Here is a 15,053-nt window from a genome sequence, read left to right as displayed (position 1 = left end):
ATGGATGACTTGTTTTAATTACTCAGTTAAAGAATGGTGGAAGTTCCTCTAAATGATTCTTAACTTGTAGGAACACCGAAGCAAAATGAAGAACTGAAGACCGCACCAAGTTGCTCCATTGATATTGTCCTCAACTAGGAGGCGTTGGGAGTTTCCCTCTGAGGTTCTGTCCAACAGACGAGCGACCCGCCGACCGCGAGGCGTTGGTTTACAATAAGGACGGCTTGAGTCCAGTTTGAACGCTGACTGAACCAAATGAAAATGTAACAAAGCGTCACCTTCACCCTGAATCGGACCGAGTCTACGACCGAAAGGAGGGAAAGCGCCCTTTCTACCCTTTGACCCTGATCTGTGTTGTCTTAACGACTCAGTGAGCTACGTTATAATCGCCACTGAGCTGACGTTATGCTGGCCACATCGCCCAAATTTTTTTTTGAATCACAGCGAAATCATCTGAGTTGGTGTGAGTCAGTAACCCTGGCAAATCACTGGATATTAATAAATGGTGCGAGGCATGTGGAATAAGAAGTGAAGCATGTGGAATAAGAACTTACCAAAGAGCTCAAGCTTCAGGTCCATTGTTTCCCTTTTCTATAAGACAAAAATGTAAATAAAATATCAACATTGGGTTCATTACAAGGTCATCATCTATTAACTATTATTAGTATTACCAAGAAAGTATTACCAAAACTCCACAAAAATGTATGCAAAAAAAAAGAGGCCAAAGGCAAGTACAGACAGCGCATTAAAGGCCCACTATGCAACTTTTTTAGCCAAAATTACATTAAGTATGCAGGTTGAGAGTTATGCTGATGGTTCTGCATCCATTTCTGGGTTGATTGGTGGGTGTGTCATTTACCCATGTCGCCTCTCCAGTGAAAAAGCGCATATGCAACTTGATCTGTTCGGACCGACACAATCCGGATGTGACGCAGCGGAAGTATCCTCGAAAATGTAGTCAGATTGTAGTTTCGAAAATGCTTTACGGCACAGACACACACCCAAACATGGCACCGGCTAGATATAAACAGCCAGTTGCGAGGCAATTGTTGTCCGAGGTAGGAAACCCAAACGCCGCCGTGTTTGGGTGCATGATAGAGTTTAGATCGGGTTAGATTAAATAATCTCGGATATAAATAACGATCTCATCTCATCGTCATCCGTTTATCCGGGGTCGGGTCGCGGGGGGAGCAGCTCAAGCAGGGGGCTCCAGACTTCCCTTTCCCGGGCCACATTGACCAGCTCTGACGGGGGGATCCCGAGGCGTTCCCAGGCCAGTGTTGAGATATAATCTCTCCACCTAGTCCTGGGTCTTCCCCGAGGTCTCCTCCCCAATGGACGTGCCTGAAACACCTCCAAAGGGAGGCGCCCAGTAGGCATCCTTGCCAGATGCCCGAACCACCTCAGCTGACTCCTTTCTAAGTAAAGGAGCAGCGGCTCTAATCCGAGTTCCTCACGGATTACTGAGCTTCTCACCCTATCCCGAGACGCCAGCCACCCTTCTGAGAAAACTCATCTCGGCCGCTTTTACCCGCGATCTCGTCCTTTCGGTCATCACCCAACCCTCATGACCATAGGTGAGGATAGGAACGAAGATCGACCGGTAGATCGAGAGCTTTGCCTTGCGGCTCAGCTCTCTTTTCGTAACAACGGTGCGGTAAAGCGAACGCAATACCGCCCCCGCTGCTCTGATTCTCCGGCCAATCTCACGCTCCATAGTACCCTCACTCGCGAACAAGACCCCGAGGTACTTGAACCCCTTCACTTGGGCTAAGGACTCATAAATAACGATAATCGGGTTAAATAACTTCACATGGTGTGTCTGGTGTGTTTCCAGCATTCGTAGTGTTGATCAGCAGAGAAATAGTCCGCCAAGACGTTGAGGTTGCTTAGCAGCCAGAGACTCTGTCCATGCAAGTGAACGGAGCGTTCACTCTTCGTCATAACTATCAAACCAAACATCCTTCACATTCACCGAGCGAACATTCTGAAAGTAAAATGCACATTTCTCGCTAAAAATGTTTCCATAAACGCATTTAATGGCGTAACTATGTTACTATTTCCACCCAGAAAAAAGAAAGATGTCGGCCGTATGCTTCTGTGCAAGGGTCACTACTATGGTCACTACAGTAACGAATTGCTTTACGGCACAGACCCCCAAACGCGGAACCGGCTCGATATAAACACAAGTAACTAATGGATTGTTATATTCATCATAGATCAGCCGACTAAAAAGAGACAGAGAAACCCAATGTCGGAGGAACAGAAGAAGAGAAAAGGGAGACAGACCGACAGAGAGGCCAGACACGAGTAAACGTTGGGCAAGCTTTTCAGGAATAGCGTGAACTGAAAGAAAAAGAAGACTGCAAATCAGACGCCGACTCGGCCGTGTTGCTTTTGAAATTGAAAGTACCCTTGGGTGAACTTTGTCTGCGTAATATTCTTGATTCTGATAGTCTCTGTACACATGTGTTTGCTCAACCATTTTTTTGAGCCCTGTAAAAATTGTTTTCTCGACCGTTTTGTTGTGAGCCCTGTTTGTTTCTAGCTTGCTTGGTTGCAACCATATAAACACCTTTGTTTCCATGGGTGTATTGCTGTTCGTATGTCTCGTCCCCCAGATACAGACTGAATCCCCGAATCCAGGTTCTTGTTTATTTCGATTATTATGTTGGCCAAACCTCTTACACTGATTGTTCTGTTCAACCTAAGATAAAATAATTATAACCTAGGGTATAAATTCTCCCCGTCAACTATAAAAAATGATGGATTTATGTTTATTGCAATGCAAATACACCATTTTAAAAATGTATAACCTTGCCTACACTTTATGAACATCTATTTCGGACATGGCTCCGCGCATTCGCCGGCTTCTTTGAAAACAAATGCACATGGCTCGCGTAGAAGAGCATGGGGAAGGGACGTCAACGAGTTGTTACGACAGTGTTGTGAAATATCTACTACGAAGCTTTAGGGGGCGCTGTGTAGAGAAATGTGCGTGCCAAAACCAAGAAAACAGCGAAGAAATGCCCGAAGTTGCATAGTGGGCCTTTAAGGGTCACTTTGAAAACACAGACCCCAGGAGCATGTGGAGAGGCATCAAAACTCTATCTGACTATAAGACCACTGTGATGACCTCGCTCTGGATGGTTCAGGGGATTGTGGAGGCGTGTCTCTGGTGCGGCAGCAGGAGCTGTAACACACCCGAGGCCCTATCGTGTATCCAGCGCAATTTACTTTCTACACTGACGCATGCGTCATTGCTGGTTTACAACTGGCGCAGAGCGTTATTTTCCCTCCACCGCTACGCATCGTTAAATTAGGGAATGATCTTAACAATAATAATAATACATTTAATTTAGTAATTTCATTTTTGGTTTTGCGCCCCATGGGGCGGTTCGGCGAAATGAGGCGGCGTGTTCTGGCGCAAACATTCCCTGGTGCTATTTTGCAGTTTCAGAAAACAATTCCGCCAAAAACCAGGGATTACCTGGTTTAAAGTCAGTGGCGTGTTGTTCAGATGCTATTTTAAGGACGCATGCATAATGTTGCTTGTGCACCTCGCGCATACACTTTCCTTCTCTATTCTACCTAGCTACACATTCTTGGGAAATTATTTGGGAAAGAACAGCTGATACAGCGGTAATAAGTTGTACTTTTAAATCAATGCATCTGCAAACACCGTACAGCAAACGCATATTTTCATTGTGTAGAAGCCCATAACTTTTATGATTGAGGAGTATTTGATCGTGAGAAAACATTGTTTTACCGCGAGTGAGTGTTAAAAAGAATGAATGAATGCGGGCGCTTGTGTGTGCGTCGATTGGTTTGAACACACGCAAACTAAACACGTAACACATAATACAGTCCATGGCAATGTCTATTAACGGGAGGACACATGCATATTAGGAACACAAGGCGATAACGACAGTGCATACAATATTGGTAAGAAATGATGTTTATTAATGTATTTATGTATGTATGTTTATTATGTATGTATATCATTAAATAGAACCACAGTTGCCGCATATCATATGTGTGTTAAGTTTTCTTTGCCGAAATTTATTTGAGGACTCAGTATTTCAGAAGTTGTGGAAGAAAACGCTATTCCATGTGAGAATTAGGCCATATTATTTTGCCATAAACTGAGCCATTTGAAGTTTGAAATTCATGTGGGCATAGATCTGTCTCATTGGAGACTGCAAAAGCGCTGTTGAAATATCAACTCGTCAGATTCAAATGCGCTCATGGCTCTCAAAGGGGATGGGAGATGGCACTCTCATTGGTTTGTTGCACGGTACGCCCAAACCACACCTATGGGTAAGTAGTACTTACCAACCCTTTTTGATTTGCGCCGGGCACAAGAGTAATTTATCCGCTGGTAAAATGGCGACATCGCCATAGAACCGCCCACAAAGCTACTTGCCTTTGGCGCTTCTCACTTGCGTGTCAGACTGTTAAAATAGGGCCCCTGATCTCCATTCCAATCAGGCTCCTCCACACTTATGGCTTCTGGGCCATCTCACTCTCTGATCCTACACAGACAGCAGGGCTGTAGGTTCGTTAGATGGGTCTGATTGACTACACTACACTATTCACATGCACCCCATACACTACAGACACTACTGATGATAATGATGGTTTACAGGGTTACATGGTTTATCGTTATCTCTTTATAGAGGTTATTGGTTCTCAATAAATATACTTCAGTTGAACTCCTTCTGACACTGCACTGGTTAGCGAAGAGGAGGAGCAGACACTCACTCTTCAGCACCACCAGGTGAGGTCCACCTTGAGAAGGATTGACACCAATAAGGCTACTGGCCCTGATGGGGTGTCGGGCCGTATACTGAGGTCATGTGCCGACCAGTTAGCAGGAGCTTCTACAGACATCTTCAACATCTCCCTGTAACAAGCTGCAGTTCCCACCTGCCTTGAGACCACTACCATCGTCCCTATCCCCACAAATTCTGCATTCCATGCCTCAATGACTACCGCCCAGTCGCCCTCACCCCAGTAATCATGAGGTGCTTTGAGCGGATGATACTGGCGTACATCAGAGACCGCATCCCTGTGGACCTGGACAGCCACCAGTTTGCCCATCAGGCAAACAGATCCCCAGAGGACGCTGTCTCCATCACACTCCACACAGCCCTGTCCCCCCTGGAGTACCCCAACACATATGTAAGGATGCTCTTTGTGGACTTCAGCTCTGCCTTCAACACCACAATCCCCCATAAACTGGTCCTCAAACTCATTCATCTTGGTCTCCCCACCTCACTCTGCTCATGGATCCTGGACTTTGTTTCAAACAGACCGCAGAATGTCAGAGTAGGGGATGTGACATCCTCAACAATAACCTTGAACACCGGTGCGCCCCAGGGGTGTGTACTCAGCCCAGCCCTCTACACCCTCTTCACCATGACTGCGTACCCATCCATTCATCCAACACCATAATCAAATGAGCTGATGACACCACTGTGGGGGGCCTCATTAGTGACCACAATGAGGGCCATTACAGGCAGGAGGTCCAACACATGGCAGAGTGGTGTGTGGATAACAACCTGGTCCTAAACACCACCAAAACAAATGAGATCCTTGTGGACTTTAGGAGGTCCAAGAGGACCACTCAGACCCCACTTAGGTGACCTTTGGTGCCTTGAAAGACGCCTCTAAATTAAATGTATTATTATTATTATTATTATTATTACCATCAATGGGGAAGAATTGGAGAGGGTGGACTCTGTTAGTTTCCTGGGGACGTACAACACCAAGGACCTAACATGGGCTACTAACATCTCCAACCTTGTAAAGAGGGCCCAGAAGAGGCTCTTCGTTCTACTGAAGCTCCAACAGGCTGGTTTATCCACACACCTGCTCATTCACTTTGATAGGAGCACAATTGAGAGCATCCTCTGCCAGGGCTGCAGTGTGTGGTATGCAGGCTGCACAGCGGAGAGCAGGAGGGACTTGGCCAGGGTGGTTAGGTCAGCAAAAAAGATCATAGGAGCTGAGCTCCCAGACCTGGACTCTGTGTGTGCTGACCGCCTCAAGAGGAAGGCAAGGTCAATCAGCACAGGTAAAACTCACCCTGGACACACCTTGTTTGTCCCGCACACTGCGGGCCCGCACCACAAGACTGAGGAACAGCTTTTCCCCAAGAGCTGTAGCCTCCATCACCCCCCAACCCCCTAACAAAGCACTAAGGACAACTCTCCTCCAGGAACAGTAGCTTCAGACCCCCACAACCCCCCCGCCCCCGCCCCTCCACACACACAACAGACTGGACTTGATGGGCACAATATGTATCTGTACAGGGTGTGTGTGTGTGTGTGTATTTCGTTGTGTACTGCAATGACAATAAAACTCCTTGAACCTTCACACATATCATTGTGTTCTGTATCAAAACAGTAATAACTTACCTCATTATGTCGAACAATCAATTCTATATAGAGATAAACAATACAGTAAGATGTCAGGAGAGCAGTTAATTTCATTCACCATAACCCTGATACATGTTAACCTCGATACATGTTAGTTTAATGTATCATGATACATGTTAGCTAAACACAATACATGTCAGTAGTTTAATGTTATCATGATACATTATAGAGTTTAAAGTAACCATGATACATGTCAGAGTTTAATCTAACCCGTACCTCCCAGGACTATAATTGATATTATGAAAGATATGGATCCTATTATTACGAACTGCTGAATATGTTCTATCTAAGTTATCTGTTACTCATTTAGAAAGTGAAACATGTGGAATAAGAACTTACCATAAAACTTCCTCGCTTGTTTCTGTGTTTTCTTTTTCTATAAAATAAAAATCGAAATAAAGTATCATCATTGGGTTCCTTACAAGGTCATCATCTAATAACTCCACCACTGCCAGATAGGGTCACAGATATTATTGTGTTCTGTATCAAACCAGTAATAACACTTACCCATTTAAGTCGTTCCCACAATGCTACATAGAGATAAACAATACAGTAACATGTCAGGACAGCAGTCACTATCATTAGTTAGTCATTAATCATTAATCATTAATGTCACCATGGTACTTACAGACTGCCCTTTATGCCTACTGGCATGTAGGGCAGCAACAAAGGATCTCCATTCCCGTCTGTTTAGGGTCAGGTTATAACCATGATACATGTTATTTAAATCTATAGATTAAACTAACATCATGGTTATAACCATGATACATGTTATTTAAATCTATAGATTAAACTAACATCATGGTTATAACCATGATACATGTTATTAAAATCTATAGATTAAACTAACATCATGGTTATAACCATGATACATGTTATTTAAATCTATAGATTAAACTAACATCATGGTTATAACCATGATACATGTTATTAAAATCTATAGATTAAACTAACATCATGGTTATAACCATGATGCATGTTATTAAAATCTATAGATTAAACTAACATCATGGTTATAACCATGATACATGTTATTAAAATCTATACATTAAACTAACATCATGGTTATAACCATGATACATGTTATTTAAATCTATAGATTAAACTAACATCATGGTTATAACCATGATACATGTTATTAAAATCTATAGATTAAACTAACATCATGGTTATAACCATGATACATGTTATTAAAATCTATACATTAAACTAACATCATGGTTATAACCATGATACATGTTATTTAAATCTATAGATTAAACTAACATCATGGTTATAACCAAGATACATGTTATTAAAATCTATACATTAAACTAACATCATGGTTATAACCATGATACATGTTATTTAAATCTATAGATTAAACTAACATCATGGTTAAAACCATGATACATGTTATTTAAATCTCTAGATTAAACTAACATCATGGTTATAACCATGATACATGTTATTTAAATCTCTAGATTAAACTAACATCATGGTTATAACCATGATACATGTTATTTAAATCTATAGATTAAACTAACATCATGGTTATAACCATGATACATGTTAGTTTAATGTAACCATGATACATGTTAGTTGAATGAGTTGAATAAGGTTAATGTAACCCTTACCTCCCAGGACTATGATTGACATTATGAAACGTATCCATCCTATTATTATGAACTGCTCCATATATTCTAATCATGTAGAATCAGTTGAACCAGTTCCTGGTTTCCACTCTGAATTAGCCTCTACACAGAAGAACATCTTGACAAACTGAATGCGTGCAGGGAGACGGCTGCCATTATCGTGGTCAAACAAGGACAGAAGTCTTTCTACCCTTTGTCCCTGCTCTGTGTTGTCATGACGACTCAGTGAGCTACGTTATAAACGCCACTGAGCTGACGTTATGCTGGCCACATTGCCCCAGCTATGAGAGCAGTGTCTTATATACATGGATAGCTCCATTCTATAATATAATATCTAGATGATGTTGTTCAGTAGGTCTGCCACTCTGGTCCCTCTGCTAGGTAGGCTCTGACTCTCTGGTACAATTAGATGAAATGTTTTGAATCACAGCGATATCATTTGACTTGGTGTGAGTTAGTAACCCTTGAAAATCCCTGGATATTAATAAATGATCTGTTACTTATTAACACAGTTAACAAATTGTGGAATAAGAACTTACCATCACACGCCACCAACTGGTCTGGTGTTTCCTTTATAAATAAAATAAAAATGTGAATCAAATATGAACATTGGGTTCATTGCAAGGTCATCATCAGTGGTGGATTAAGGTGGTAATTGGCCCCTAGGCTACTATTTTGTGAGGCCCCCTTACTGATCACGCAGAACAAAACTAAATTCAGTGCCATGTGTAAACAAAGGAATATTACATGGCCCTCACGCACACACTCGGGGAGCACTGGCACACACACACACACACACACACACACACACACACACACACACACACACACACACACACACACACACACACACACACACACACACACACACACACACACACACACACACACACACACACACATTGAGACGGCCTTCACTAAAACAGCAATGATACATAAACAAGGGTGAGTTCCCCATAGCTATGGGGTCAGAACAGTCTCATTAATAATGAATGCACAGAGAAGGATTCACAAATGTATTTTCTGATTCATATATAAATTACTCTCTTCTCAGAAATACATTTCAATGCACACATAAATGGATATCGGTATGTATAAATGTAAAATAAATCCATAAACAAAAATAAGTTTCACAAACACATTTCTGATCCATACACAAATGTACCTTGTTTTAAATAAATGTAATATAAATCCATAAATATATTAATTTAAAAAATATTTGCAATTTTCATCACAATGTATTTGGATGTTGTTACATTTATATACAAACTGTTAAACTTGTATTTACAAGACGTTTTTCATTTGTGAACTTATTTGCATTTGTGCGTGAACTGGTCTGTATTTATGTGTGGATTTTTGAGACTCTCCTGACGTCGCTAGATTCACAAATGCATTTTTTTCAACAAGGAACTCTCTGTAGCCAATCAGATGCCTCCCTCGTTTTCAGCCAATCACATGGCTGCAGTTCCGACCTCTGAGTCCAGCCTCCGAGCCTCCCGGTTCTCTGTCAAATGTCTACTCTATCGGAAAGAACATGGTTTTTTGAATGATCGTACATAACAATCTCTAGGTGGTGAAGAAGTAAATGCTGCGTCACGTTTAGCTACACACTTTTTCCATCTAATTTCGACTGGGTTTTGGGATTATCGGTGCCGTTAAAGTAGTAAACGGCACCGACGTAAAAACCCAGTCACAGCAGTCATGTGGTTGACTGAAAACGAGGGAGGCATCTGATTGGCTACAGAGACTTCCTTGTTGAAAAAAATGCATTTGTGAATCTAGCGACGTCAGGAGAGTCTCAAAAATCCACACATAAATACAGACCAGTTCCCACACAAATGCAAGTAAGTTCACAAATGAAAAACGTCTTGTAAATACAAGTTTAACAGTTTGTATATAAATGTTACAACATCCAAATACATTGTGATGAAAATTGCAAATATTTTCTTTAATTAATATATTTATGGATTTATATTACATTTATTTAAAACAAGGTACATTTGTATGTGGATCAGAAATGTGTTTGTGAAACTTATTTTTGTTTATGGATTTATTTTACATTTATACATACTGATATCCATTTATGTGTGCATTGAAATGTATTTGTGGGAAGAGAGTAATTTATATATAAATCACAAAATACATTTGTGAATCCTTCTCTGTGCATTCATTATTAATGAGACTGTTCTGACCCCATACATAGCTGCCGCGACCACGTATTTCTGGGGACCGACCGACCGACCGACAGAACTCCTTAATGAGGCTGGTAAAATCCAAATTGCGAAGAATATCGCTGTCAATGGACAGATTAGAGACGGGTGATTCAGTCTGTTTTGGCCCATTGTGGATCTCAGTCTTTCTGTAACTAGCACCAATTTTGAGAAAAGAGCGCCCCCCACTGGCATTGGCCACAGGCAAAGTCATAAATAGGCAGAGTGCTGTATCGACAAATGGAAACACTTGTGCTTTTCGCCTTTTCAGACATTCGGCCTCTTTTCCGTCCAGCAGACGTGACGTATTCCTTTACAACCAAACTGACTTTATGAACCTGGTCACATGACATGGCCCACACATCTACCCAATCAGCTGCTTCACTTTTTAATGGTTCTAGTTATGGGCCAATAGGAGTCAAGTCTTTTTTTATTTTAAGTCAAATTGAAAATAGTGTGTCCAATCCAGGGCCCCTTGCACACCTGGGCCCCTAGGCTCAGCCGAGGCTAGCCTGGGTGTTAATCCACCTCTGGTCATCATCTAATAACTCCACCACTGCCAGCTAGGGTCACACATATTATTGTGTTCTGTATCAAACCAGGAATAACACTTACCATCTCATTTGTTCGATTAGCGTATTCTATAGAGAGAAACAACACATCAACATGTCAGGACAGCAGTCACATCATTCAGCATAACCCTGATACATGTTAGTTTAATGTAACAATGATACATGTTAGTTTAAACCATGGTACATGTTAGTTTAATGTAACCATGATACATGTTAGTTTAATGTAACATGATACATGTTAGTTTAATGTAACCATGATACATGTTAGTTTAATGTAACTATGACACATGTTAGTTCAATGTAACATGATACATGTTAGAGTTTAATGTAACCCTTACCTCCCAGGACTATGGTTGATATTATTAAACATATCCATCCTATCATTATGAACTGCTCCATATATTCTAATCATGTAGAATCAGTTGAACCAGTTCCTGATTTCCTCTCTGAATTAGCCTCTACACAGAAGAACATCTCGACAGACTGAGTACGTGTAGGGAGACGGCTGCCATTATCGTGGTCAAACAAGGACACAAGTCTTTCTACCCTTTGTCCCTGCTCTGTGTTGTCATGACGACTCAGTGAGCTACGTTATAAACGCCACTGAGCTGACGTTATGCTGGCCACATCGCCCCAGCTATGAGAGTAGTGTCTTATATACATGGATAGCTCCATTCTATAATCTCATATCTAGATGATGTTGTTCAGTAGGTCTGCCACTCTGGTCCCTCTGCTAGGTAGGCTCTGACTCTCTGGTACAATTAGATGAAATGTTTTGAATCACAGCGATATCATTTGACTTGGTGTGAGTCAGTAACCCTTGCAAATCACTGGATATTCATAAGTAATCTGTTACTCATGAACACAGTGAAACATGTTGAATAAGAACTTACCAGTTAAATTCCAATCCAGTTCCAGTGATTCCCTTTTCTATAAGATAAAAATGTAAATAAAATATCAACATTGGGTTCATTAAAAGTCATCTTCTAATAACTCCACAAAAATGTATGCTTTCCAACAAGAGATAAAAACTCTCTGGACCAAGTATATACAAATATACACAGGGCATATAAAGCTGCACCATCCCCACACCTCGGATTATCAGATCATATCTCCTTGACACTGATTCCATCTTATAAACCTGTTGCTGTAGAACCAAACCAGCTGTGAAGACAGTACAGGTATGGAGTGAGGAAGCTGTTACATCACTACAGGTCTGTTTTTAGAGCTCAGTATGGGAGGTATTTCTCAGGGAGCCAACTGTGAGGAGTACACCTCTAACGTCCTGGACGACATTCAGTTTGCACCGAGACAGTACTGCGCACCAGAACCATCAAGGTGTTCCCTAATCAGAAACCCTGGTTTGAAGGTAATGTGAGGTCGCTGCTCAGGGGGAGAGATACTGCCTTCAGGTCGGGGGACAGGCTGGCCTATAGAACTGCCCGACGAGACCTGAAAAAGGGCCTTAAAGAAGCTAAAGGCAAGTAATAATAATAATAATAAATGAAATTTATATAGCGCTTAATCTGGTACTCTAAGACGCTTAGTACTTAGAGTACTAAGCGTACTAAGTACTAAGTACTAAGTACAGACAGCGCATTGTCAAGTCGTCTTAAAACACATCTCTTCAACATCACTTACAACACCTGACACAATTTTTTTCACCCTCTCTCTTTCTCATTGTCCTATCTTTCTCTGTATTGTTGTTTTTGGAGTATTTGTATGTATGCATGTATGTACTGTACTGTTCATTTGTATCCTTTTTGTTTTGTGTTTTTTTGTAAAGCGTCTTTGGGTACCGAGAAAAGCGCTATATAAAACCTATGTATTATTATTATTATTATTATTATTGAGGGTCACTTTGAAAACAAGGACCCCAGGAGCATGTGGAGAGGAACCAAAACTCTATCTGACTACAAATATAAGGTTAGGTCAGCAATAAAGATCATAGGAGCTGAGCTCCCAGACCTGGACTCTGTGTGTGGTGACCGCCTGAAGAGGAAGGCAAGGTCAATCAGCACTGATAAAACTCACCCTGGAGACGCCTTGTTTGTCCCCCTCCCATCAGGGAAGAGGTACCGCACACTGCGGGCCCGCACCACAAGACTGAGGAACAGCTTTTCCCCAAGAGCTGTAGCCTCCATCACCCCCCAACCTCCTAACAAAGCACTAAGGACAACTCTCCTCCAGGAGCAGTAGCTTCAGACCCCCACAACCCCCCCGCCCCGCCCCTCCACACACACAACAGACTGGACTTGATGGGCACAATATGGACAGGGTGATGTGTGTGTGTGTGTGTGTGTGTGTGTGTGTGTGTGTGTGTGTGTGTGTGTGTGTGTGTGTGTGTGTGTGTGTGTGTGTGTGTGTGTGCGTGTGTGTGTGTGTGTGTGTGTGAACTCAAACTGCTGCTAGAGAGGGTCAACCTGTATTTCGTTGGGTACTACAATGACAATTAAACTCCTTGAACCTTCACACATATCATTGTGTTCTGTATCAAACAAGTAATAACACTTACCTCATTATGTCGATCAATCAATTCTATATAGAGATAAAAAATACAGTAACATGTCAGGAGAGCAGTCAATATCGTTCAGCATAACCCTGGTACATGTTAGTTTAATGTATCATGATACATGTTAGTTTAATGTAACCATGATACATGTTAGTTTAATGTACCATGATACATGTTAGTTCAATCTAAACACAATACATGCCAGTAGTTTAATGTTATCATGATACATGATAGAGTTTAAAGTAACCATGATACTACATGTCAGAATTTAATCTAACCCTTACCTCCCAGGACTATGATTGATATTATGAAAGATTTAGAAAGTGAAACATGTGGAATAAGAACTTACCATCAAACTTCCTCTTCTGTTTCTGTGTTTTCCTTTTCTATAAAATAAAAATGTAAATAAAATATCAACATTGGGTTCATTACAATGTCACATCTAATAAATTCACCACTGCCAGCTAGGGTCACAGATATTATTGTGTTCTGTATCAAACCAGTAATAACACTTACCTTATCAAGTTGTTCCCACAAGTCTATATAGAGATAAACAACACAGTAACATGTCAGGACAGCAGTCACTATCATTAGTTAGTCTAATGACACCATGGTACTTACTTACTGCCCTTTATGCCTACTGGCATGTAGGGCAGCAACAAAGGATCTCCATTCCCGTCTGTTTTGGGTCAGGCTATAACCATGATACATGTTATTAAAATCTATAGATTAAACTAACATCATGGTTATAACCATGATACATGTTATTAAAATCTATAGATTAAACTAACATCATGGTTATAACCATGATACATGTCATTAAAATCTATAGATTAAACTAACATCATGGTTATAACCATGATACATGTTATTAAAATCTATAGATTAAACTAACATCATGGTTATAACCATGATACATGTTAGTTGAATGAGTTGAATAAGCTTAATGTATTGCTTACCTCACAGGACTATGATTGATATTATGAAACGTATCCATCCTATTATTATGAACTGCTCCATATATTCTAATCATGTAGAATCAGTTGAACCAGTTCCTGGTTTCCACTCTGAATTAGCCTCTACACAGAAGAACATCTTGACAGACTGAATACGTGTAGGGAGACGGCTGCCATTATCGTGGTCAAACAAGAACAGAAGTCTTTCTACCCTTTGTCCCTGCTCTGTGTTGTCATGACGACTCAGTGAGCTACGTTATAAACGCCACTGAGCTGACGTTATGCTGGCCACATCGCCCCAGCTATGAGAGTAGTGTCTTATATACATGGATAGCTCCATTCTATAATCTAATATCTAGATGATGTTGTTCAGTAGGTCTGCCACTCTGGTCCCTCTGCTAGGTAGGCTCTGACTCTCTGGTACAATTAGATGAAATGTTTTTAATCACAGCGATATCATTTGACTTGGTGTGAGTTAGTAACCCTTGAAAATCCCTGGATATTAATAAATGATCTGTTACTTATTAACACAGTTAACAAATTGTGGAATAAGAACTTACCATCACACGCCTCCACCTGGTCTGGTGTTTCCTTTATAAATAAAATAAAAATGTGAATCAAATATGAACATTGGGTTCATTGCGAGGTCATCATCAGTGGTGGATTAAGGTGATAATTGGCCCCTAGGCTACTATTTTGTGAGGCCCCCTTACTGATCACGCAGAA

At 41.1% G+C, this 15,053-nt stretch overlaps 1 long non-coding RNA gene across 1 annotated transcript; it reads right to left on the bottom strand.

The window, feature by feature from the left end:
* Positions 1-6,278: 6,278 nt before the first annotated feature.
* On the bottom strand, positions 6,279-13,759 carry LOC115533445 (uncharacterized). The gene is made up of 8 exons (XR_003974199.1): positions 13,721-13,759; positions 13,375-13,397; positions 11,753-11,789; positions 10,903-10,928; positions 8,617-8,647; positions 6,951-6,973; positions 6,783-6,819; positions 6,279-6,445 (listed from the first exon to the last, which is right to left on the bottom strand). It is a non-coding gene; the product is annotated as an uncharacterized LOC115533445 (long non-coding RNA).
* Between the last annotated feature and the right edge of the window lie 1,294 nt (positions 13,760-15,053).

The sequence above is a fragment of the Gadus morhua genome, chromosome 1 (genome assembly GCF_902167405.1).
Source record: "Gadus morhua chromosome 1, gadMor3.0, whole genome shotgun sequence".
NCBI classification, from domain to species: domain Eukaryota; kingdom Metazoa; phylum Chordata; class Actinopteri; order Gadiformes; family Gadidae; genus Gadus; species Gadus morhua.
This window is presented reverse-complemented; position numbering and strand designations above follow the sequence as displayed.